The sequence below is a fragment of the Rattus norvegicus genome, chromosome 8 (genome assembly GCF_021556685.1).
Source record: "Rattus norvegicus strain SHRSP/BbbUtx chromosome 8, alternate assembly SHRSP_T2T, whole genome shotgun sequence".
Classification (NCBI taxonomy): Eukaryota; Metazoa; Chordata; class Mammalia; order Rodentia; family Muridae; genus Rattus; species Rattus norvegicus.
Genome location: NC_141541.1, coordinates 78,283,239 through 78,309,216, shown reverse-complemented (window position 1 = coordinate 78,309,216; position 25,978 = coordinate 78,283,239). Strand labels below are relative to the sequence as shown.

Sequence of the window (25,978 nt, the reverse complement as noted above, 5' to 3'; positions counted from 1 at the left end):
TGAGGGGCAGTACCACGCTAGTGAGGTGATTCATTCTCCGCCAATCCCTGGAGGACAAGTAGTGGGGTGATAGTGGGATGACAGTGGGGTGATAGTGGGGTGACCCGTGCCCCGCCAATCCCTGAAGGATTATTAGCATACTGTTGTGTATATAAGGCGAGCGCTTTTGCTGCTCGAGGTCCCCGTATCAGCAATGAAGGTGTCCTGCAATAAAGGCTGTTGAGAAGGATCCGACGGTGTTGCATCTTCCTTGCCGGACGAGGTGGGCGCGACAAAGATTGGCTTTGAACTCACAACAATCCTCCTGTCTCAGCCTCCTAAAGTACTAGGGTTATGGGCAGAAATCACTGTGCCTGTCTTGGATTCATATTCTGTGATGGGACTGTACTGTGAGTTATTGAACCCTTTATTTTTAGATTGCTTCTGCCGTTTTTAAATACAGTTACACATATTACTGCAATAACAATCTTGAATTGACCTTACTGTGCATAGACATGGGTGGAAAGACTCACAGGACATGCACATATATTTATGGCTGCTTTAGTACATGTTACCAAATTGTCTTACATTTTGTACTTTAACAAAAGCCCTTGCCAACATGAAATACAAGCCACCTTTATAGATTCTATATTTGTATGCAAAAAAAAAAGAACTAATACCCTTGCAAGACCCTCTCTCAGTTCTGCTTCTTAGATATTTACTCAATCAGAGCATTTGATCATAAATAAGAATACAGTAGGATTGTTGTGGTGAAATCTGAGGACTAACCTGGGGTAATGTCCAGAGGCTGCCCCAGGGTTGATTTGCAGGGACACAGGTTTTCCGTCATGTTGTATATCATATAAGTTGGCTTGGGATATTGACAAAGACCAAAAATGATTAAGGCTTCTCCTGGTCCTCTTTCTTGCTTCTACTATACAGACATGGATGTTTAGGGAAGAAAGATTTTACTACTCAGTCGGTCCTCTTGAAAGCAAGAATATCTTGGTGGTGAGAAAAAAGTTAACCTTCATACCCACCTCCACTCATGCCACTCCCCTCCACTCATGCCACCCCCCTCCACTCATGCCACCCCCCTCCACTCATGCCACCCTCCTCCATGTCACCCCCCTCCACTCATGCCACCCCCCTCCACTCATGCCACCCCCTCCACTCATGCCACCCCCCTCCACTCATGCCACCCCCTCCACTCATGCCACCCCCCTCCACTCATGTCACCCTCCTCCACTCATGCCACCCCCCTCCACTCATGTCACCCCCTCCACTCATGTCACCCCCCTCCACTCATGTCACCCCCCTCCACTCATGTCACCCCCCTCCACTCATGTCACCGCCCTCCACTCATGTCACCGCCCTCCACTCATGCCACCCTCCTCCACTCATGCCACCCCCCTCCACTCATGCTTCCTGCCTCCATTCCTGCCCACCCATCTCCATTGATACCAGTTCCCCATCTCCTCTCCCTGTTATACAGGAATTTGAGGCCAGATATCAAATCCTTCAATGTGCCAGTTTGCATTTTAACCTCTGAGTTGCCTGCTGGGATGTGGCTGTGCAGGAATCGTCTCACATCAGCTAACTGGTAGGGAAATCACCGGGTTGCTCTTGGAGGAGTGTGGTTTTGCATCTGTAGATGGCATTGTGAGCTGTGACATCCCTATATGGGTTCCTAGACGTTGAATGCGGTGTTAACTGTGTGCAGGCCTGGGCATGGATAACCAGTGTGGCCCACTTTATTATCAACTTGAGAAATTTACTACCCAGCTTGAACCAGTTGACTTGGGGAGTATCAGAAAGAGGATGGCCAAGGGTTCCTTCACTGAGAAATAAAACCTCCTCCCAAATATTATTTTTTAATCCTGGACAGAGGCCTCCTCCTAACTCCTTCCCAGTGATAACTGGACAGTGTGAGCTGTACAATGAAATGAATATTTCGAATACAGAACAAGCCCCAGCACGTCCATCTTAAAACGCAGAGTCTTAATGTGATCCATGGCTTAACACCTTTTGTACTGCTTTCTGTTTGATTATAATTTTATCTATTAATCATGTTAATCCAACAGAATCTGCCTTAATCAAATGTGAATCAATTACCCAGTTCTTCAAATTATATTTTTAATGAAAGACATTTTTAAAAATTGAATGCCAATTAGGCCAAGTCTAACTTGTTCAGGAAAGTTCGGGTTGTCACAGAGCAGTGTGAGCCCTGCACTCTACCTGTATTTCTGGCACTTTCTGATGAGGGCGTGCTGTGTGCTCTTAGACACAGCCATTAACCTCTCTGTAATTCCCAGTTTTCCACCTGTGAAATGGAGATAACGATCCTTCTGGCTTGGGGAATGAGTTTATGGCTCCGTTGAAAAATGCAGCCAGAATACTATTATTTTTGTAAAGCCTTATGTAATTTTGCTCTTAATTTCTTACCATAGGTGGCTTTGTCTTTCCCCAGTGCCAGAGTAGGCTGCTTTTCCACACCATTAAAGAGCTATACAGGAACCCACAGAGGAGGAACTCAGGCTAGACAAGGTTTGTCTTAAATGCATTCTTTTCTAAACTATTTATCTTATTATTTTTAGATGTGTGTATGTGTGTTTGTCTCTGTCTCTGTGTGTGTGTGTATGTGCGTGTGTGTGTGTATGTGTGTGTGTGTGTGTGTGTGTGTGTGTGTATGTATGTATGTATGTATGTGCAAGTGGCCAAGGTAGCCAGAAGAGAGTGTCAGATCCCCTGGGACTGGAGTTATAGGCAGTATAAGCTACTGTGTGGGTGCTGGGAACTGAATGCGAGAGCAGTATATGTCTTAAACCATTGAGCCATTTCTCCAGCCCCTTGAACAAGTATGTTGTTTTGGTTTGGGTTTTATTGCTGTGAAGAGATACTGTGACCACAGCAATTCTTATACAGGAAAACATTTAATTGGGGCCAGCTTACAATTTCAGAGGTTTAGTTCATTACTGTAATGGTGGGGAGCATGGCAGTGTGCAGGCAGACGTGGTGCTGGAGAATGAGCTCAGAGTTCTACATCTCGGTCTGCAGGCAGCAGAAGGAGACTTTGCCACACTGGGCCTGGTTTGAACATATGAGACTTCAAACCCCGTCCCCACGGTGACACAATTCCTCCAAGGCCACACCTCCCAATAGTCGAGCATTCAAACATGAGTCTATGGGAGCCATACCTAGTCAACTCCCCACATGTGTGTATGGGGTAAAAATGGCAAGGGTGCTTTATCTGCTGGGTTCATGAACTTTAGTCTGAGTGGAGATCTGACTGGAAAAGTGTCACTGTATGATTGGGCCTTGAGAACCTCCTCCTAGCCACATGGGAGACAGACTGCTCCTGGCTTCCTTTGGATGAAGATGTAGGACTCTCAGTTCATTCTCCAGCACCATGCCTGCCTGGACACTGCCATCCTTCCCACCATGATGATACTGGACTGAACTTCTGAACCTGTAAGCCAGCCCTAATTAAATGTTGTCCTTATAAGAGTTGCCTTGGTCATAGTGTCGCTTCACAGCAATGAAACCCTAAGTAAGACAAAAAAAACATACCAGGTTGCTTTTGAATTCAGCGGAATAAGGCTGCCTGGTATATTAATAAGGCCTGAAGCAGACATTAGAATGGGGCACAGAGGCACAAGGGCAGCAGGAGCTGGCTAGCATCTTAAAGGGCTCTGTGCATGGACCCCTGGAGGCTAGCTTCACTGAGACTGCTGAAGCAAACAACTTATAATGAGGGAAGCTTCACTAAGTCTCATGGTTTTAGAGGGTCAGTTCAAGGTCATTTGGCTTTGGGTCTTTGGCAGGACAGTTTATCATGCAGGGACTATGTGGTAGCCTGATAGAGAAAGTCACTCAGCTCATAGACAGCCAGGGAATCAAGAGAAAGACACACAGAGGTATTATAATTTTCTGTTACTATGATAAAATACATTGATAAAACACAATTTGGACGAGAAGGGATTTGTTTGATTTACAATTCCAGGTGATAGACCATTGCCAAAGGCAAGACAAGGTCTCAATAGCTAGTCACATCACAGTCAACACCAAGAGCAAAGAGAATTAACACATGCTTGTGCGTGCCTCGTTGCTAGCTCTCAGAAAGTCTTTTCTTTGCTTATATTGTTCAGGGCACCCCACCTAGGTTATAGTGCCACCCACAATGATCTGGGTATATCTATATTAATTAATAATATAGCCCCCTACAGACATGCTCACAAGCCAAACCATTCTAGATAGTTCTTCAGTTGAGGTTCTCGCCAGGTGATCCTAGGTGGGGGAAGTTGGCAGAACGGGACAGGGTCCTGATAGAGTATGTCCTTTAAGAATGTGTCCCATGTCCCAACTTCCTCCAGCTAGGTCCAACCTCAAAATTCTACTTCCCATAGCACATCGGCTACGGATCAAGATTTGGGGGAACTTTTAAGAAACCAACAGTAGCAATCATGCCATGTCTGTCTGTGTGTGTGTGTGTGTGTGTGTGTGTGTGTGTGTGTGTGTGTGTGTGTGCGTGCCATGTCTCTGTGTGTGTGTGTCAATGCACGTTTGTCTTGAAGAGTCTATACTTTGAAAGGAGTTTTAGTAAGTTTCTAAATAGTGTATAAGGCTGCTTTAGGCTCAAATTGGCTATGAGGTAGATGACCTAAAGCTTGGTCTGGAGCTGATGCAGTGGGATCATCCCCACCTGTTCAGTGATGGTGGAAAGACATCTCATCAGCAGACAAGTGTCTGTGTGTGTTCTGTGGAGCTGGCTGCCATTACACCGTGTGAAATTGGGGGATCTGAACCTCTTGGGAAGAGGGCTCTTTTGAGTTGTTGAAGTTTAGGGAGGTAATGATAGTTGCCATATTCTCTTTCTTCTCTGCCACAAGTACCCTACTCTTCTGGTATTTAGTGCTGCAGTGGAGTTGAAATTACACAGTTGAGTCTGTGTATTACAAGCTGATCCAGCTGAGTGCCTTCTGTACAGCAATGACAAGTGATCTCACACGGTGGTGAAAAGCTCTCCTGATGGCAGGTGGCAGTGTGACATATTAGTGGCTATTGATGGACATCGAGGGGCCACCTGTCAATTTGTAAGTTCTGTGTCACAGCGGTTCATGGAAAACCATTTGTTTCAATGATCACCCACGAGGGGCTACCTGGGCAGAAAGCTTCTGTCCCATGATGACCTGATACCTGATATGTAAACTGAGCTCCGAGACTGTGCTGATGATAATTTCTTGTTGCTGTCAGGCTTACATGGAAGGGCTATACTTCCAGTTGGAACTAACATTGTACTTCCTATTTCTGAATTCTAATACTGCCACTGAAGGTGCTCGCCTGCAGCTCTCTGCGGCCACACTGTGGTGGGGAGTGTCCATTGCCCGTTACACGGTGTGACACTAAGCTCCACGACTAGTGTAGTCTTGCTGTCTTAACTGCCCCAGCAAGTGCAGCAAAAGCATCTTGATAATTAGGAAAAAGGAAAGCCTCTTCTATGTATATAAGTTCTTCCAAACGGATTTTTAGTCTCAATAACAGATCAATAAAGTGAATAAAAAGTTTTGGAATTTTGTGTACATGCATAGGCGTGTGTGTGCATGCATGTGTATGTGTGTGTATGTATACGTGTATGTGCATGCATATGCATGTGTCTTCAAGTACTCATGGAGGTCAGAAGAGGCTGTCAGATTCCCTGAAGCTAGAGTTATAGGCAGTTGTGGGTTGCCAAGTGTGGGAGCTGAGAACCAAACCCAGGTCTTCCGGAAAAGCTCTTAACCACTGAGCCATCCCTCCAGGCCCCATGACTCCTTTTTATTTGAAATAATGGAAACAGGATGTGAGCTGTGGTGGGATTAAACTTAAAAAAAGACCTCAAATCTATCCAGTTTATTAGATATCTGATTTAGAGAAACATAGACACATACACACACACACACACACACAGAGAGAGAGAGAGAGAGAGAGAGAGAGAGAGAGAGAGAGAGATTCCCCAATAACTAATCTATGTTCTGTCACTATGTATTAATTGAGTGAGGAAGGGAGAGAGAAGGAATAAGAGAAAGAGAGTTGGAGAGGAAAATACCTTTGATTTAAATTAAATTTAGATTTAAAATTATGCCACTCTATTTGAAGAACTTCTGTCAATAACTCACTATGTCTACCTATCTTTCTAATGAACGCACTGACAGTTTAATTATCAGGGGCAATTAAGACAGTTAGTATTATTTTGAGTTTTTTATGTTATAGTAGATTATTTTACATTAAATGTTAAATACCTATCAGTTTTCATTTCCTGCTAATAAATCCCCACATTCATCAACCAAAAATACGATCATTCAAGACATATATACAGAGAGAAGGGAGAGGGAAGAGGAAAAAAGGGAAGAAAGGAAAGGAGAGGGGAGAGAAAAGCGAGAGAGTCATGGGAGAGCTGTGAGAGACTGGGAGTGAGAGAAATATTGAGAAAGGCTGAGGGAAAAGAAGAAATGGGAGGGAGGGAGGGTGACAGGGAATGAGAGGAGAAGTAAGAGATCAAAAGATGGACATTGAGAGATAAAGAGATTGAGAGAGATAAAGATAGAGAGAGGTTGTGAGGGAGAAGGGGAGGAAGAGGGAGAAAGAGGATAGAGAAGAAGAAAGGGAGAGAGGGAGAGAGGGATAGAGGAAGAAAAGGAGAGAGAGGGAGAGAGAGAGGAAGGACATTTTTAGATTTTTGCAGGAAAGTGTTCAGAAAGCTCATGTCTCAATGGCTTGGTTATGATTGATTGCAGGCAACATAGTAAATAATATATTTACTAGTTCCTAACAGCTAAATAACGCTCTTCTATTTCAGCTTAACTGAATTGTCAATACCATATTGATGAAGTGTCACAGGCCTAGAGGTAAACTGACCCTGTGTCACCATTTTTCTTTCTATATTATTGAAGGCTCCAGAATAAAAAGAAAGAAAGAAAGAAAGAAAGAAAGAAAGAAAGAAAGAAAGGAAGGAAGAAAGAAAGAAAGAAAGAAAGAAAGAAAGAAAGAAAGAAAGAAAGAAAGAAATGTGCTTCCCTAATCAACAGATGTTACTGACGAACTTGGTTATGCTCCTTTACTTACACATGATTCCTTGGGAAAAGCAGATGGACGGAGCTCACCTGGCAGTGGAAGATAGAGGTGTTCTTCTTCGTCATCCTCAAGGCTGCAGACGGAGCTGCTTGGCCAACTGTAGGATATCTATCCCTGTAGGCGACTTGAGATCCCTTCTGATGGTGGGGCAGCATGTGAAGCACAGAGAAGCTACCCACCCAGGTCGGAGCCCACTCTCACGATCAAGCACCTCCCTATTTGTCTGAGGACCACAGACTACACATAATAGATGAAGACAGAAGGTAGTTTATATATTTCTGGAGACAGTAACCATTGACCTGTGTTTGGCTAACCTTCCTGAGCAAGTGCTCAGAACCAGTAATGGATGCATACTGGCGTGCGTATTTATGACCTACACAAATCCACAGACCGTCTTCATGCAGTGGCCAGGAGGTGGTCTTCTGACCTTCACCTCCATTTTCCCTTGGTTCTAGCCCTGTCATCTATGACACCTCATTTCCAATATGGTCCTTCTCTGGACCCTCTCCATCCCTCCGTGTCATCACATCGGTTTGACAGGATCTAGGATCATGTAGGGGACAGACGTCTGGGCATGTGTGTGAGGGAGGGGTTCTAGGTTACCTGAGGAGGGAAGAACCACCCTGAAAGGACTGGTGTCTCACTTGAATAAAAGGGATGTGAGCTGAGTTCCAGCACTCCCCACCCCCTGCTTCCTGACTGGGTGAGATGTGATCAGGTGCCCCATGGTCCTGCTTACCATGCCACCCCACCATGGTGGGCAACAATTAGCCAAAATAAGCCTTCCCTCTTCTTCTGGGGCATTTCATCCCAACAAGCAGAGCGACCATCAGACTTACCAAGCAGAGGATAAGCTCTGCAAAGCTCTGCACTTGGTACCTCCTCCTCTTGTTCCCATCCCAGAACTCACCAGCCTTGACCTTGCTTAGCTTCTGAGATTAGAGAACCTCAGAGGCATTCAGGGTGTTGCTATAGACACACCCTGTTCTACTGACAAGCTGTCACATCTCCAATATTTTATGGGAAAAGATAACTTCTTAGCATCTAAAAATCTTTCTGCCTTTGACTTATGTGTCTGCCTGACTTCTTCTTCTTGACAAGCTCTTCCCCTTTTTTAAGCTTCTTACTACATTTTCTTGTTTGTTTATTTTTATTGGTTATTTTATTTATTTACATTTCAAACGTTATCCCCCTTCCTGGTCTCCCCTCTGAAAATCCCCCATCCCATCCCCCCATTGATTCTGGGAGGGTGCTCCCCCACCCTCCCACCCACTCCCACCTCACCACCCTAGCATTCCCCTATGTTCGGTCGTCAAGCCTCCAGAGGACCAAGGGCCTCCTCTCCCATTGATGCCAGATAAGGCCATCCTCTGCTACATATGTGGCTGGAGCCATGTGTCCCTCCATGTCTACTCTCAACCAACCAGACCCTCCCAGAGCTCACAGGGACTAAACCATCAAACTCTGGCCTTTTAAAACTTGTCTCAGACAGTATGATTTTTAAACACACCATAAACTACTTTATTGTAGTGAAGTTTTGCTCATATGTATACCTGTGTACTGTGTGCATGCCTGACACCCATGAAGTCAGAGGAAGGCGTTGAGCTGCCATGTGTCTTCTGCAAGAACAAATGCTCTTATCCTCAGAGCCATCTCCCTAGTCACAATCATGAACTTTAAACGTGAAATCTGCGTGCAACGATGGGATATTGAGTACTTAGCATCACAAGTTATCAGAGAAACAAAAACAAACCCAAAAATGAGACATCACCTTAATCCAGGAAGACCGACCGGCCACTAGCAAAACAAATAAAAATAAAAAAGATAAAAATAAAATGTAGGTTTGGGAACCCATGAGTACTTGCCTTTTAAAAAGCATCATGGAGGGTTCTTCAGAACGCAGAAGTAGAATATCATATTGTGAGTGATGTCTCCCCTGCCTTCTGTGTCAAGCATTCTTCAGCACTGAGTGTCTAAGTCCTTTTCAGTCCTTCTTTGTTTGCTTGTTTGTCCGTTATGACATATGTATGTGTCTTAGTTAGGGTTTCATTGCTGTGAAGAGACACCATGACCGCAGCAACTCTTACAAAGGAAAGCATTTAGTTGGGGCTGGCTTACAGTTCAGAGGCTTAGTTCATTGTCATCTCGGGTGGCAGACATGGTGCTGAGAATTCTACATCTGAATCAGCAGGCAGGGGGAAGACAGTGAGGCTCTAGGCCTGGCTTCAGCATCTGAGACCTCAAAGCCCACCCCAGTGACATGCTTCTTCCCACAAGGCCACATCTCCTAATAGTACCATTCCCCATGAGCCTAACCACAGGATCTAGTTTGATTCAAACCACCACAAGATGTATGTGTGTCACACATTCATGTACATATGCATGTTCACATGTGTGTGGGTGCATTTAGCATCCTGAGGTTGACATTACATGTCTTCCTCAAAGGCTTTCCTCTTTATCAACCAAGGCAAGGTGTTTTACTAAACTCAGAAGTTGCCAATTCACCTGGTCTGGCTAGCCAGTTAGCCCCGAGATGCCTGTCTCTGCCTCCTAAGCCCTGGGGTCACAGGAGAGCTGCACAACCACCAGGCCTGGTGTGGGAACCAGAACTCCAGTCCTCCGTCTTCATGGGCAAATGTATCCACCGAGCCACCTGCCCAACCTCCCTGTACCTTGACTCTTCTCTGATTGCTTTCTGTCTTTAACACTCTGACACATCAGTTAGACCATAAACATTTTCTATAATATATTTAACCTAGTAACATCTTTGGTTCAGGGCAGTCATTTATCACGGGTGTGAAATTGACAAAGAAGTGTATTTGTGTATGAAATGGATTGTTTTTCCACTCATAAAGTTGTTTATTCCTTTTCACAGGAAAAAAAGATGCAACTGGAAAAGGTTGCATGAAGGGAATTAAGTCAGCCTCAGAGAAATGTGCATCTTTCCTTTCATCCGTGGGCCCTAGACTTTATGGATACGTAAAAACCATATATGTCTGGATGACAGGCAAGTAGAACTGAGACTGCTCAGAGAACAAAGGGGACATGGGAGATGGAGAGAGAGGGGTGGCGATGTGCTGGGGGTGGTGATGTGCTGGGGGGGGCAGCAAAAGACATCACGGGACTGAACAGAAATGCCCTTATGTGAGCCTGTGTGTTATGATTGTTAAGACAAATAGGAATGCAATGGAACAAATCTTGAAGGTGAAGATAGAAATCTTAATTTAAAGTGTGTGGGGGGGGGAGGAGAGAGAGAGAGAGAGAGAGAGAGAGAGAGAGAGAGAGAGAGAGAGAGAGAGGGAGAGAGAGACAGAGACACGGGGAGAGAATTGGAGTTTGTTGGCTAACGCATCTGTTTTAGAAATGCTGGTCTTTTTGCTGACTGTGTTCCAGCAGAGCACAAAAACCCAAAATAATTCACAAGACGCGGGAGCCCCGTAAAGAATGTTAGGGAGTCAGTCATCAAGCTGCCCACTTACGTTTCCTACAGCTGATTAAGATTAATCTGGACCTTCAGAGGAACAAAATCCTGGTTGCTGGGGTGAGATTGTTTTTATAGCTGTATCACTATAAATTTATACCCGCCATATAAAAACTGTCAATGTATATAATTAACTGCCAAAATATTCCCCATGGTAGGCTGTCAGCTGAATTAACTAAGCGCCACAGTTAAGTTTTAATTAGCATTTTAGGGCCTGTAGAATTAGGTGTAGAAGGCAGGGTAATGATTTCATATATGTGCTGTGTATGTATATATGCATGTATGTATGCATGTATGCATGCATGTATATATGCATACATCTCCCCCCTCTTCATTTTTAGTTTCACATGGAATTCTAAGTATCTATATTTCCAATCATATCTGGCTCCTTCCCTCGTTTTCTTCCTGCTTTTCTCTTTACTCTGGTAATTTGGCTTGGGTTTATTTTTAGCCATATGTACTGAATACTTCTTACTCGATACTATTTTAAAGGAGAGGTTACCTTCCAAAGACCAGAATTTATAAAATCAACTCTTTCATAACATTTTTAAAAAATACCCATGGGGGTTGAAGATAACTCAGTTCAGAGGGCCCAGGCTGGATCCCCAGCAGCTATGCGACACCTCACAACTGTCTGAAACTCAGGAGCAGGAGATCTATGGGTACCACATGCGTATGGGGTGTAGACATACATGCAAGCAAAGAAAACCATAAAAGACAAATATTTAAGAATAAAATGTTCATGGAAAAAGAACCCGTCAGAGACGTATGTTGGAAGTTCTTTCAGTTCTGTCAGATCAGCCTATTTTAATGGCAGCGATTCATGTGTTTATGAAAGGGGTTGGTTATGATGGTTACACGATATCCAGCTCACAAGTTATTTAGTTGTCTTTAAAATACTTTGTGTGTAGCTGATTTTATCACAATTACCCCGTTCACACGCACATGTACACACACACACACACACACACACACACACACACACACACACCAATAAATCAGTCAAATGTCATGTACTTGGCTGTAACAATGCTACTACATTTAGATATTATAGAAGTCTCAATTATTTGATTGCATAGCATCTGACCACCAAGCATCAGGATGAGTTATGGAAGAGGCAGTTTATTTCAAAGGAATGAAGCCATCCTGACAGACTAATAGATGGCTATGTGATGTACTCTCTAATAGTAATTGGCTCAACACCAAGCCACTGGTCATCTGAAAGTAGGTACATTAGATTAGGGCTGGGAAGATGGCTCGCTTGCTAAGATGCTTGTTTTGAAAGCACGAGAACCCAAGTTCAGTCCCCTAAATCCATGTGAACGAAAGCTGAGGATGGTGGCATGGATTTCCAACCTTGATGCTGAGGGGACGGAGACAAGTAGATTTGAGTCCTGTCAGCCGGGCTAGTCTACTTAGTGAGCTCCAGGCCAGTGAGAGACCCTCTCTCAAAAGGACAAGGGGACCACATTCCTGAGAATGACACCTGAGGTTGTTCTCTGGCCTCACACACATGTACACCCATACACTAGTCTACACTTGCACCTGCACACACATAAACGTGCACACACAGTAACTAAATCTCTCTCTATAAACAAACATCGTGTGTGTAAACACACACACCACACACACACACACACACACACACACACACACACACACACACACACACACACACCATAGCTAACAAAGGTTGTTTTCCCAGATCTCACTTAGAAAACTCTTAAGGTTCAGTTACCCAAATTAGACACGTACATTGACCAGACAGAAGTGTGTATGAACTTCTACTTTGCCTTGTATTATGTAACCAATATCAAGAGATTATTTTATATTTTTTAAAGAAGATTTCTACTTTTTTTTTTTTTTTTGATTCTTTTTTCGGAGCTGGGGACCGAACCCAGGGCCTTGCGCTTCCTAGGCAAGCGCTCTACCACTGAGCTAAATCCCCGGCCCAGATTTCTACTTTTATTATAAAAATTCAGGGGGTAGGTCTGGAGAGATGACTTATCAGCTAAGAGCACTGGCTGCTGCTTCAGAGGACCTGGGTTCGATTCTGAACACCCAGATGATGGCCAACAACTGTCTGTCACTCCCGTTCCAGGGGAAATCTGATGCCCTCTTCTGGCGTCTGCTGGTACTGCACATATGTGATGTGTTAACATAGGTGCAAGAGAAAAAACATTCATTAAAAATACCTTTAAAAAAACCTAGGAAGAGAGGAGGACTAATGTGCTTTGATTAGGACAGTTCTGTGACTCAGCAGCTTCTAAACAGTGGGATTTGTTTTTTTTTGGGGGGGGGGTTACATGTTCTACCAAGGGACATTGTCACTTCCTGAATCTCAGGGACCAAGGTTTGCTATTCAGTTGTGTGGCCTCTTAAGAAGACACGTTCCCACTCCGAGTCTTGTGTTCCACAGTTACACAAAGGATTTACAGCATCCTCTTCGAGGAGCAGTTTGGAAGATGAAATGAAATAATAAATATGAAGCAGTTTACAAATATTATGCTAAGAGGGGGCTGGGGAGAGTACAGGCTGCACTGGTAGAGGACCTGGGTCTGATTTCCAGCACCCGTATGGAGGTTCACCACTATCTGTAGCTCCAGTTTCTTAGGATCCAATGCCCTCTTCTGACCTCCACAGGCACTACCCACTCACGATGTACAACATACATCTGTGCAGGTAAAACTCCATACACATGAAATTTAAAAAATTCTATTAAGTTACAACACTACCCGGGTTTGTGCTTATTATATATTTCTATCAGATATCAGTCCTCAAAGCCATTTCTTTAATATGTGCTGAATACATGGCATGTAACATTTACCCAGGTTTATTAGAAAAGGGAAATTTTGTTCCCTGCACCCAAAGCCCTGCATCTCTGCTTTTGTAGACCATTTAATGCCGCTGATCTCCATAAGCATTCTTTAAGCTTCTTTGAGTGGTTGTCTAACAAGTGAAAATCATGCTGGTGGGTGTAGCTCAGCCAGTCAGGTGTTTGTCCACTATGCAGGAAACCCTGGTTCAGTGCCCAGCACCCCTCACCATCCAGGCGTGGTGGTGCACACCTGTAATCCCAGCTCTTGGGAGATAGAGGCTGGAGGATTCAAAGTCTGAGGTCATCCTCAGTTACATAGTGAGTTTGAAGTCAGCCTGGGATAAATAAGATCTGGGCTCAAATAAGAAACAGGATGGAGTATGTAAGACTATATTACAAATAAATACAGACATATGCACACTACAATATAAATTGGTGAATTTATATATAATTTTATACATGTTCTAGTATGCTGTCAGCATTATAAAACACAGAAACAATGGTCACTTTTACAGGAGTGAAAGGGATTCGTGTTTGCAGACGGGGACATAAATCCAGCTGTGCCTTCCCATTTCTTCTCAAGAGCAACAGAAAAAGTGATAGAGAAAAAGATTAAACCCCATTTCTGACAAAAGGAGAAAATAGCTGTAACCTAACTGGGAAGATCGCCTGGAGTGTCGAGTTAGGGGGACAGAAAGCTCTGGCACTGAGCACTTACTTAAAAAGGGAGAACACACACTTCTCCAGGGAGGTGTGCCCTGAGGTACGGAACCTGAAATCCGTGCACAGTGGCAGAAGAGGGCAAGCATGCTGCCCCCACAGAGGCTTCTCTGTGCCTGTTTTTATTCCAGAAAGGAAGAAAATGAAGCTAGAAAAGAAACTACAGACACAAGTCATATGTTTGGGAAGCAATCTGTTTCTGCCTAAGGCAGAGAAAAGAAAATTTGCTTTGGAAGAAACTCACATTGGCTTAACGCCATTAACTCAAGGAAAACAAACTTGTAAAACTCAGCAACGTAAGAAAAGTTCTGGCTGGCCTTGGCTCTTTCTCAGCATGAACTTCTGCAAATATTAGGTCCTGGAAAAACTCATGTTGTTCAGGTGAAAAATCTATAAGAACCCCACAGATGATCTATATAAGTATGAGAAAACATGAAGGCCATTGCCGACAGCCCCAGAAAAATCTCTCCACAGGGTAGGTGAGACATATGAGCAGATGTTTTGCTGTCAAATTTAAATTTAAAAGGTGGTTGGGCATGGTGGCACATGTCCTTAGTCCTACCACTCAGGAGACAGAGGCAGGTGGATCTATGTGAGTTCAGGGATAGCCTGGTCTACAAAGTGAGTTCCAGGCCAGCCCTGGTTATGTAGTGAGATCCTGACTCTAAACAAAAACAAACAAACGAAAAGCAAATTGAGATTTGGAATGATTGATTCTGTGAAGGAAAAACAGGAGTAGGACGAGGAAGAGCTCAGGATGAGATCCACAAACAGCAGAGGCGAGCGAGGTCTGACAGAAGTTAAGAGAAAAGTGAGGGAGAAATGGAAACAATCAGAAGCAGAAGTGAAATTGCAAGACACAATGGAGAGACTAAGAACAGTAGAAGTCAGAATGGAGGGAAGCCCAGTGTAGCCAAAAACAGGGTTAAAGGGAGCGAGAAAAGGGGTGGTGTGGAAGACAGAGGTTAGCCATATACATGTTGAAGCTTCAAAGAACAATACTGACTCAGACCAAATACTTTGTAGTACAGCTTTAGCAATTTTTAAATAAAATATACACACATGCACACACATGTGCAACACACACACACACTCACACACACATACACACGTGCATGCATGTGCACAGATAACCAACTGAGACATATCCCAGTCAACTGGGACTTCAAAACATCACTAGCAACCTAATTCTTGGGCAACTAGTCAAATTGTCATTGTGTGCAAGTGTGTGGAGGGTGTATGAGCGTGCGCGAGTTGGTGTATACACGGATGTGTGTGTGTGGCAGCAGAGGTCAACATCAAGTGTCATTTCTCAGGTGTGGTGCAGTTTGGCCTAGGACTTACCAAGTTTGCTAGGCTGGCTGTCAAGCTCTGGGGATTCGGCCGCCTCTGTGGCCCCTCACTGTAATTGCCAGCATGTGCACACGTGCTTTTAGGGGTTAGTTTGCCATGGTGGGATGGCATGTTAGAGCAGTTTAGTTCTCCTTCGGGTGAACCAGAAAGCAGAGGATGAGACAGAAAGTGGTTGTGGATAACATATCTTCAAATACCCGACCTCGATGGCTTATTTTCTCTGCATGGGTCCATGGGCCCGACCTCTTAAAGTTTCTGCCGATTTCTCAAAATAGCTTTACTAGGTGAAGAGCAGCCGCTCAAAACACAAGGCCGTGGGGGAGGTTTCATATCAAAACACAACAGACTGCCCAACATAGTGAGTGGAGTTTGAACTATGAACCTGAATTGTCTGAGTTCCTGAGCTGTTATGTGTTAAATTTTTTTGGGTTTTGTATTTTTGAGATAGGGTCTCATGAAGACCATGCAGGCTTCCAACTCCTGATTTTCCTGCTGCTGCCTCCTAAGTGCTGTGATTGCAGGCATGTGCTGCATGTACGGACTGCATTTTGAAATAAAAATTTATCTCCATTTTTAATATGGTTTTGGCTATATAGAGTGGAGGAGAGGACAGGTATTTTCTGGAGTTCACTGATGAGCCAGCCTAGTAAATCAGTAAGCTCCAACTTCAGTAAGAGACCCTATCTCAAAGAAAATACAAACATCAGCTTCTGGCCTCCACACACATGCACATACATGAACATGCACACACAGGAGCGTGTACACATAGGAGCATGCACACACAGGAGCATGTATATATACACACATGCATACACACATGCATGCACACAATTGAGCATGTATACACTCAAGCATACACACACACGCACGCACACACATAGAGGAACATGTACACACAGGAGAATGTATACATATACATGCACACACACATGCATGCACACACATAAGCATGCATACATTCAAGCAGGCAGACACACACACAAGTATGCACACACATGAATATGCACACATAGGAACATGCACACACAGGATCATGTACACACACAAACATGCACACATGAAACCATTCATATACACAAACATGCACACACATGAACACACACGAACATACAAACACACACAAGCCCCCGTAATGCCTCATAAGAGACACCCAACAGATGTCTGCTGAAGGTTCAACCCCCATCATTATATCCGGCACATGGAGAACCTGGCGGGCTCCATTGATTTTAATTCAAGTTATTTCCTGAACCTGTGCCTGAGACTCACAGAGTAGGGTGACTACTGCTTCTTTCCCACAAAAAAAAAAAAAAATTAAGAATCTTGAATTTGTCAAAACACAACACAACTGTTCAGGCGTGATAAATAATTATGAAAGCCAGCAAAGTCACCTTCCTGTCCTCCGTTTGATCTGCGAGGTTATGAGTGGATGAGATAATCTTTTATTTATATTGCATGTGGTAAAATTTTGAAAGAGGGTTTTCTGCTCCTTCCGTACTATCCTTCTATAATTAAGCCCGTAGGGCGGGCTGCCTGGCTGATCGTTTTTAGTACAGAGCTTGTCAATTCCTGTTAACACTAATTTAGGGTTCATAGCTCCATAGATCACGGAAATGTGAGGGCAAAACAATTTATATAGAAAATATTTTGAGAGGAGTTGAGCAAATGGAAGATCATTTTTCGCATTGACTGGCAAGCATTTCTGCTCTGATTATGTCACCCATTTATGCAGTGGCTCCCGGAGCTCACCTCGCCTGCCTCTCACACTTGATTCTCCCAGGTTCCTGGCTTTGCCTCCCTTCCCTTTCATGCACACACCGTCCTGCTATAAATAAGCATGCTCTTCCCTCCTTTGCTGTGTGTTGTCTTCTTAACGATGCCCCAAACTCTAATATAGCCAGTCGAGATCTTGCTTTACCATTAGCGCAGGAAGAAAAGAGGCCGCCTCCTGCACTTCAGACTGAACATTACAAGGGCAGATGGGGGGCTTTCGTCCCTTCCCACCTTCAACAGACAGAACAATAGGCAGCTCTAATCTTGTGACACTCACAACTAATTTATCCAACCAGAAGACAGGTAGCACTCCTCGCAGGCCGTTCCTGTCTGAATAGGTGCTGTAAATACTCAGCTTAATCGTTGCTTCCCCGGCAGGAGGGCTACATATCACAGCGTGGCGTTTTTATAATCTTCCTGGCATGCGGACAGCCAGGAGCCCCGGCCTGTGCATGTTCCTCCCCAGTGCAGTCAGGGATGCTTGTAACTGTTAGATGGTGACACGTTGTGCCTTGGAGCAGGTTTAACTGTTTTATATCCCCTCTGATCTGCAGCTTTGGACAGCTGTTAAGCTGCCTGTTAAACTTCTTTGGGCACATCTGTCGAGATGGTCCTCGATGTGGGTGTGTATCCCAGGCCCATCGTGGGCCTTCTTTGTGCTGCCTCCCATTCATCTGCTAGGAGCTTGTTTCTTTCTATCTATCTATCTATCTATCTATCTATCTATCTATCTATCTATCTAATCTATTTACCTATCAGATGATAGTCTTTGGACAGTCAGGAGCGGTATGCTTTTCTTTTTTTGTAGAAGGCCTGCTGAGAGAGAGAGAGAGAGAGAGAGAGAGAGAGAGAGAGAGAGAGAGAGAGAGAGAAAGAGAGAGAGAGACAGAGAGAGACAGAGAGAGACAGAGAGAGACAGAGAGGGACAGAGAGACAGAGACAGAGAGACAGAGAGACAGAGACAGAGAGAGACAGAGAGAGGGACAGAGGGGGACAGAGAGAGGGACAGAGGGAAAGAGACAGAGAGAGACAGAGACAGAGAGGGGGAGACAGAGACATAGAGAGACAGAGAGACACAGAGAGAGGGACAGAGAGACAGAGGCGGAGACAGCGAGAGACAGAGACAGAGAGAGACAGAGAGAGGGACAGAGGGGGACAGAGAGAGGGACAGAGAGAGACAGAGAGACAGAGATAGAGAGAGAACACACATGATAAAGGGCTGGCATGATTAAGAGCCATTCTGCTCATGCACAGGACTGAGTTCGGCTTAACCTGACAAGGGGACTCACAACAGTTTGTATCTCCAGTTCCAGAGGGCCTAACATCCTTTTCTGGCCTCCGCAGGCAACAAACATCCAGGGTGCATATAAACACACACAGTCACACATAAAATTAGAGAAACAAATTTTTTTTTTTTTTGGTTCTATTTTTCGGAGCTGGGGACTGAACCCAGGGCCTTGCGCTTCCTAGGCAAGCGCTCTACCACTGAGCTAAATCCCCAACCCCACAAATTTTTAAAAACAAACAAACGATAAGAGAATTCTCCCCATAACATTTTTTCCCCTGGCTGGTTGGATCCGGTTCTGTGACTTATCTCATCTTTCCTGCTTAAGCAGGAAAGTTCTCCAGTAAGGTAATGCAAGTTAGTTTTTAACCCTGTGTCAAGTCTTCTAGCATCTTGCCAAGGACAGTACTGACTATTAGCATAACAGGATCTCTGGGCACGTCACTGGAGAAGCTTCTTGACTCTGTCATAAATTTGTCCTACTGGTTGTGGTCCTGGGCTGAATAAGGAGGAGGAAGCGAACTTAGTAGCAGCAGCCATGTCTCTTCCCTTCCTTACTGGGGATGTAGCACGAGCAGCCTCCCCAAACTCCTCCTGCTAGCCCTTCTCTGCAGTGATGGACAACTACTCTAGAACTCCCAAATAGCCCCTCGCTTCCTTAAATTCCTTTCATCAGGTGTTTCTTCACAGCAACACAAGAAGAGTAATTAGCACGCATCTGATTGGCTGAGCAGTGTCCATTCAGCTATTGTGTCAAATCTACGGATACCCCATTGGCCCAAGAGCAAACAACTGACTGACCAGACCCAAATCAGGCTTGCTACTTATCATGCAGCAAGGCACACCGCCAAGTGTGTATCAAAGGGTGGGGAAGTGCATTGCTCTCAGGAGGTGAAAGTGAAGGAGGAATTCATATTTTCCATCCTCTTTTCTGACCTTGAATCTATAACCTGTCTCTGTGTACAAAGGGAAGACTGCACGGACTTAGCCAGATTGTGAAGTTCTGCATACATCCTGCCCAGAGGTAGAGGGTTTCATTTGTGAACGTTACCAAGGACACCAGGAATGGATGCACCCCTAACAATCCTCAAATGGTCTTTTGATGACCCTCAAGACTCAGCAGAGAATTCTCAGAACTTGGTCCCGATATTTCAGGGTCTACAGTTGGCACTGTTACCTTCAGGGAGGAGAGAAGGTGGCTCTTCTTATTTCTCAACTTATTTGAATAGTCACTCTATATACACGTGTGCTCAACAGTTGAGCCCTGTGCTCTGTGACTTAGCTTTGTAAGGCTATCGGGCGACTGACTTTATTCCACAGTTCTGAATGTGGAATAACCAGGTCTTCCGCCTTACCCTCTCTCACCAGGATGCATTGGCTGAGGCCATGACTATTTCAAGGCTCAACCAGAGTCTGCAGATCTGCAGGGCCGGCCACCAGGAAGGGTGGGCTGGATTTCTCGGGTGCACAGTGAGCTGCAGTTCACAGGCAGAATCGCCCGTCTTCAGGGAAGCCTCAGCTGTGTCTAACGTCTTCCAGCTGGCTGGATCTTATCCAACTTAATCAAAATGCATCATCTCTGGTACAACTGATTAGGGACTTCAGTCACATTGGAGAAAGACGTGCACAGGAATGCCACATAGTAGCATTTAACCGAGACACTGGAGACTATATAGCCAAGTCATGTTGGCATATTTAAAAAAAAAACTTCTGTCAATAGCTAACTTTTCATATTTGTTTTGTTTTGTTTTTCTTTAAAGTTTATTCAACACAACATAATCTCCAACGTCACTGAGGTGGCTGACAACGTCCACGACCGAAACCCCCCTCTAAACTGGAATTCCGTTGCTGAGCCAGCCCCAGCCTCAGCTTTCTTGTCAGTTCCAGGGGGCACAGCACTCCGTCTGTAGGTGTCTCTGTCTGCCTCCCCTCTTGTGAATCTTGCAGGCTTCTTACCCTCTCAACCTTTGGGCTGAGGCCTACCGGTCTCGGGACGGCTGTGGCGCAGGGTGGCGGGCACGATCCCCAGAGGTAGGTGCAGGTAATCTCGGAGATACTGGATGCCCTCATTCGTGAGGTACCAGTAGAAATGTCTCCAAGCAAACTGCTCCTTCACGTAGCCTCGAGACTTAAGAGACTGCGTGGCCTTCATGACGTGAAGGTTGGGCACATTCTTCTCTGCCAGCTTGGGTTATCTGGGCATGTGGACATCTTTTTTTGGCAACCATCACTCCTTCCTTAAAAAGGAGTTTGTTCATAGATGGCAATCTGGTTCTTCTTGGGTATCAACATCGAGGTGGCTGTAGGGTCCAAGACGGAGGCTGGACAACTTTTTGTATTTATTCACTGAGTCATTAGACGTAGGCAAGATTCAAGGGGAGGGAATTAAACAGTGTAAGAAGCCAAGAAGCAGGGATTTTTAGAAACTACTTACAAGGCTTGCTACCAGAGTCCCTTTTAAAAAGCTGCTTATTTTATGTTTAAAAGTTATGTGCTTATGTGTACATCTGTGTGTGGTTATGTGCAAGTGTGAGCAGGTACCTCTGGCAGCCAGAAGAGGGCGTCAGATCCCAGAGTTGGGATTTCGAGTGGTCATGATCCAGCTAACATGGCTGCTGGGAACCAAAGTGGGGTCTTCTGCAAGAGCCTCAAATTCTCTTAACCACTGAGTCATCTCGGCAGCCCTAGAGTTGTTTTTTGATTTTACTTTTAAAGTAAGTTTTGCAAGGGCAAATTCCTTTAAAAATGGCCTTAACCAAAAAAACAAAATCTGCACAACCATTTATATTTGCTGAATTAATTGTGGTTAAATGAATGAGGTCTCGTTCAGTGGTTAATTACACAGGTTTGGCGAGCAAACAGAATTTGCAACTTTTAAGTGAACAGATCCAATTCTTCTGCACAACAAACATTCTGATAAATGTGTCTTTTTGCTAACAAATATTTATAATCTCAAGGTTACAAGTCAGGGCTCTCAGAGCTGTTGAAGCAAACCTCTAAAAGCTACGAGAAAATTCTTTAGTCTTGTTAGTTTAAAAAGAATGAAGATTGAAATTTTTCTTTTCAGAAGCTAAAAGTATAGAAAATAAGCATAGATGGACGTCTAAATTTTATGAGAATTCGTATGTAGAAGTAGAGAGGTTTTTTTGGGTTTTTTTGTTTTTGTTTTTTTTGGTTTTTTTTGTATCACAACAAATAATGGGGGCTACCTTAGTTTTTTTAGTATTCTTTAAATCTTTTAGGTCAACCAGTCAGTGACTTAAAGTATTTTGCCATTGATTCTTCAAGGGCATAGCAAAATAGATTCAATGATAATTTTGTTCCTGGCTGAATTAAAGAATCCTATGCTCAGCGGGGAAAGAAGTCAAAAGGGCCACTGTGGACTGGGGAGGGCCAGTGTTGTGACTGAATGCATGAAAGGAACAGAGGATTTGAGATGGAATAAATGGTGATTGTGGAAAAGAGACAGACATGGTAGACAGGTACTCTACCGCTGAGCAATGCCCTTAGCTTACCTTAAAAAAAAGTCCGAGGCAAGATCTTATGTAGCCCAGGTTGCCTTGTTTCTGCTATTACCTGAAGCTGGCCTTGCCTCCTGCATGTTGGAATTACAGGCATGGACCACCGTACCTGTGTGTATAGTGCAGTGACCTTCAGTACACTTGAGTTTTTGGACTTATGCCATTACCATACCCATCTACAGCCTTTCATTTTCCCTAACTGTATCTTTGTTCCCTTAAATTCTTTTACGTTCTCTTTCTCCCTCAGTCCAACCTCTCTACTTCTCATCTTCAAGAATCCGACTACTCCTGGGGCCGGAGAGATGGCTTGATAGTCAAGAGCACTAGATACTTTTCCTAGAGGACCTGGACCAACAAGGTGGCTTACAACCATCTGTAACTCTAGTTCCAGGGGATTTAACACCCTTTTTTGGCTTCCACAGACAAGGTACTTATGTGGTGCAAGGACACTCATTCAGACTAAACATCCACACTATGTGGATAAGCCTAGGAGATATTACACATAGTGAGATAAGCCAGTAGGGTAGGAACAAATACTGTGTAATTCCATTTCTATGAGATACTGGAGTAGTCAGCCTTTGGTACATTTCCCAGAATGCATTGCTGGATCACAAGGTAATTCCATGTTCAATTCCATGCTCAACTCTTTGAGGATCCATCATCCTTTTTCAGGAAAAGTTGCTGGAGTTCATTCAGTCTCCCCACATTTTGGCCACCATTCCTATGTTTGGGTAGCAAGCATCCTGGTGGGTGCAGGGTTTTGATAGAGAGACACAATAATAGTATGAACTGGACCTGGAGCTGAGGAGATTCTCTGAGATCTGCTCCTAGCAGCCTTGGCAGCAGGCCTTCATTTCATAGCATCGTTGAACCCATCCTGTTACTCTGGTTGGCTCCGTTTGTTTACAGTTTCTGCTTCCTCAATAGTTTGGCTTGCATGTGCACCCTCATGGCCACTCCAGCTCCCCTGACATGCTGTGCCTTCTTGTGTACCTTATTACTTTGACCCTTCACTTTCTAACACTGAACCAATGTCCAGAGACACTGGAGACCCTGGCTGATCTACAGACTTGCCTGGTCATGGGTTGGGTTGACCATCCATGACTAGAAGGGTGAAGTTAATTTTTTTTTTTTCGGGGCTGGGGACCGAACCCAGGGCCTTGCACTTGCTAGGCAAGTGCTCTACCACTGAGCTAAATCCCCAACCCCTGAAGTGACAAATGAGGCATCATCTGGCAGAGGTTGAACAGATACCTCAGACGAGATGATAGAGAAATGGACAGACAGACAGATGACAGAAAAAGCTATAGTTGCCAATCTTCATAGTACCCTTCATCATATTTCCCACTATCCACCCATTCATCAGTAAGTACACATACACTGTCTGAGAGACACTGGCCTAGGCACTGTTAGCCACTACCTAGCTAGCTCTTACAAAACAGCTATCATGTATGAATATAGGTCTAAAATGCCATATTATTATGGAGCACTTCTGAGTCAGAATGGATTTCTTTTTCAGAGTTCTGCGGTTTGGTTAGAGATGAGGTAGCCACCTCTCCCCTAAACCTTGAAGCTGCAGTATAAAAACGCCAGTAATAGAAGAGCACTGTAGGGGGCTTTTTTTCTAAGCAACATCCAGGAAGTGCCGTGGTGCTGCACGTGAAACCATCTGAGAGGTGTTTCTGGAGGGCTCATCTCGGATTTTAAGGAGGTGCAGATGGTTTCAGGTAGCAAGTGAGGCCAGAGGAAGCGATGGCTTATTTAACAAATATGCACTGGATGCTAGCTGAATCACAGCCGGGCTCGTGCTAGAAGTCAGCAACGTGAGGAGGACGATCCCTAAAAGACATCTGTGATCTGGAGAGGGGCAGACAGGCAGATGGGAAACAGCTGCAGGCGTCAAGAAGGGAAAATGACAAAGCCGTTCCAGAAAAACCCAGCCTTCGTGACCTCCATCCCAAGAAGTCCAGCTAAAAGGCCTATTGCCTGGAAGTGAAGTCAGCCTGTCAGGTTATTACGACATTGAAAACAAGTCTTCCTCAGGTTTCACAGATGCAGCTGCTGGCTTCATCGCTAGGATGGGGAGGGACGAGCTGCTCTTGGGTCACCTCCAAAAGGACCTTCAAAAGATCAGGCTTCCTAGAGCAGGCTGGGGAGCCACTGATCGCGGCTCTGCCTCGGGGATGACAACACTGAAGACACAAAGATAGAGAAGAGGAGGATGAATTCCTGAGGGGAAGAGCTGTGCTTGCTAATGGGTTGCCAGATCTACAGTCTTTCCTGAAACAAACCATGTCCTGGTTTGCTTAATATTTTCTGATCAAACAGAGGAGCCCTGCTGAGGAGAAATGCTAATATGCATTTATATGTTTTCTGTTTATTTGCTTTTAATTAATTACTTTGAATCACGAATTGCTGGTTTACTATGCAGCCTGGTCCCAGCTCAGTGACAAGCAATTCCTGTTGTTTTTAAACATTTTAAAATCATATTTTATTTATCTGCTTTGTGACAGTCTGTATTCATATGTGTGTGTGTGTGTGTGTGTGTGTGTTTGCGTGTTTACGCCGAGTGTAAGCTCGCACATTCCACAGCATGCATGGGGGCCAGAGGACAACTTCCTTGAGTTCAGCTCTCTTCTTCAACCATATGGGTCCTGGGAATACAACAAAGGTCATCGGGCCTCCCTCGAAGTAAGTGCCTTAAGACCCAAGTCCTCTTGTTCCTGAGCCCACGTTGTAGAGCTTCAAAAACCAAGCCATACAGAGAAAACAAACCATAAAACAACAAAACCTAAACCAAACCAAGCAAACAAGCAAAAACTCTGCCATTGCCACTAGTAATATCACCAAGTTCTGCAGGAAAACCCGAAGCTGCCTGTTCATTGAAAGACTCTCCTACTTCCCTTTCAGCCTTTGAGCGTTAAGAATACAAACGCCGCGGCTGTTAAAATGAGAGAGTGCAGAGAGCTACTTAACCCCCACTGCAAAACCCCGCCCCCATTTCCTCGAAGGCCCCAGGGAACTGGTGCAGGGGTCTCCATGCCGCTTCAGTAGGAAGGCATCTGAACTTGATCCCGCATAAGCCTGGGAAATAGGAAGGGTGAGGAGGCAGATACACTTTATTTATTTCGCTGCCTTTACATAGTGATGAAGTCCTCATCTCTGCCTCCTCCTGGAGCCTCATAAATCCCCACAAGGGGGCGGTGGGATCAGGTCGTACATTTAAATTATTTCCAAAGACGGCAAGCAATTCCGACTTCTTTAATGCAACGGCCTTCTGACAGAATGATAAATCTGCGAAGCGAAGAGAGGCTTCTCCCGTTTCAAATTGTGCCCTCGGAAGACTGATTATGTATTTAAGCTTTGGAGCGGTGTAAAGTTTTGTTAGGCAAATCAGTGGCCAAACCATCCCCCTAGCTCAAAATCGACAGCCCCCCGATTATAGATGACAAACGTTTAGGATTCAGATTCCTTAACTCCGGCATCATTGGACCTTGGCTTAGCATCAGGGGAGCTGTGGACTGGGCTAGCTCGCCGAAGACAGACTTTTGTACTTGGACGAACCACACTGCTGTTGTGGAAACCTGAACGCCTAGAGACAATGTACTGAGCGTCCCTGACTAATTTTATTGTGCGGACAGGTTTAATAGCTCCTGTTACTATCACATCTGGGGTGGGAGGTGGCACTGAATTGTGACGATCACACTAAATCGACAAGGATTATCAGTCATTAAAAAGGAACCAAATTAGCATGGAGCCATCGTATTTTATACTTATCAAACCTTCTGCTGGTCAAGGTCCATTACTGGAAAGGCAGATGCTATTGGCTCGTTCCCCAGAACATTTACATCTGTATTGTATTTGTGTAGGATATAATTTCTTGTAGCAATAAAGCCTAATAAAGGTTACACCCTGATGAATAAGGTGCTAATAAATTGACC

The 25,978-nt window shown here is 44.5% G+C and overlaps 1 long non-coding RNA gene and 1 pseudogene across 1 annotated transcript; one reads left to right on the top strand and one right to left on the bottom strand.

Moving 5' to 3' along the window:
* The first annotated feature begins 177 nt into the window (after nucleotides 1-177).
* On the top strand, nucleotides 178-25,791 carry LOC148004229 (uncharacterized). The gene is made up of 7 exons (XR_015627814.1): nucleotides 178-262; nucleotides 922-990; nucleotides 1,475-1,582; nucleotides 2,430-2,526; nucleotides 9,965-10,096; nucleotides 22,285-22,464; nucleotides 23,557-25,791. It is a non-coding gene; the product is annotated as an uncharacterized LOC148004229 (long non-coding RNA).
* LOC134480202 (small ribosomal subunit protein eS10-like) lies at nucleotides 20,305-20,865 on the bottom strand (annotated as a pseudogene).
* Nucleotides 25,792-25,978: the final 187 nt, after the last annotated feature.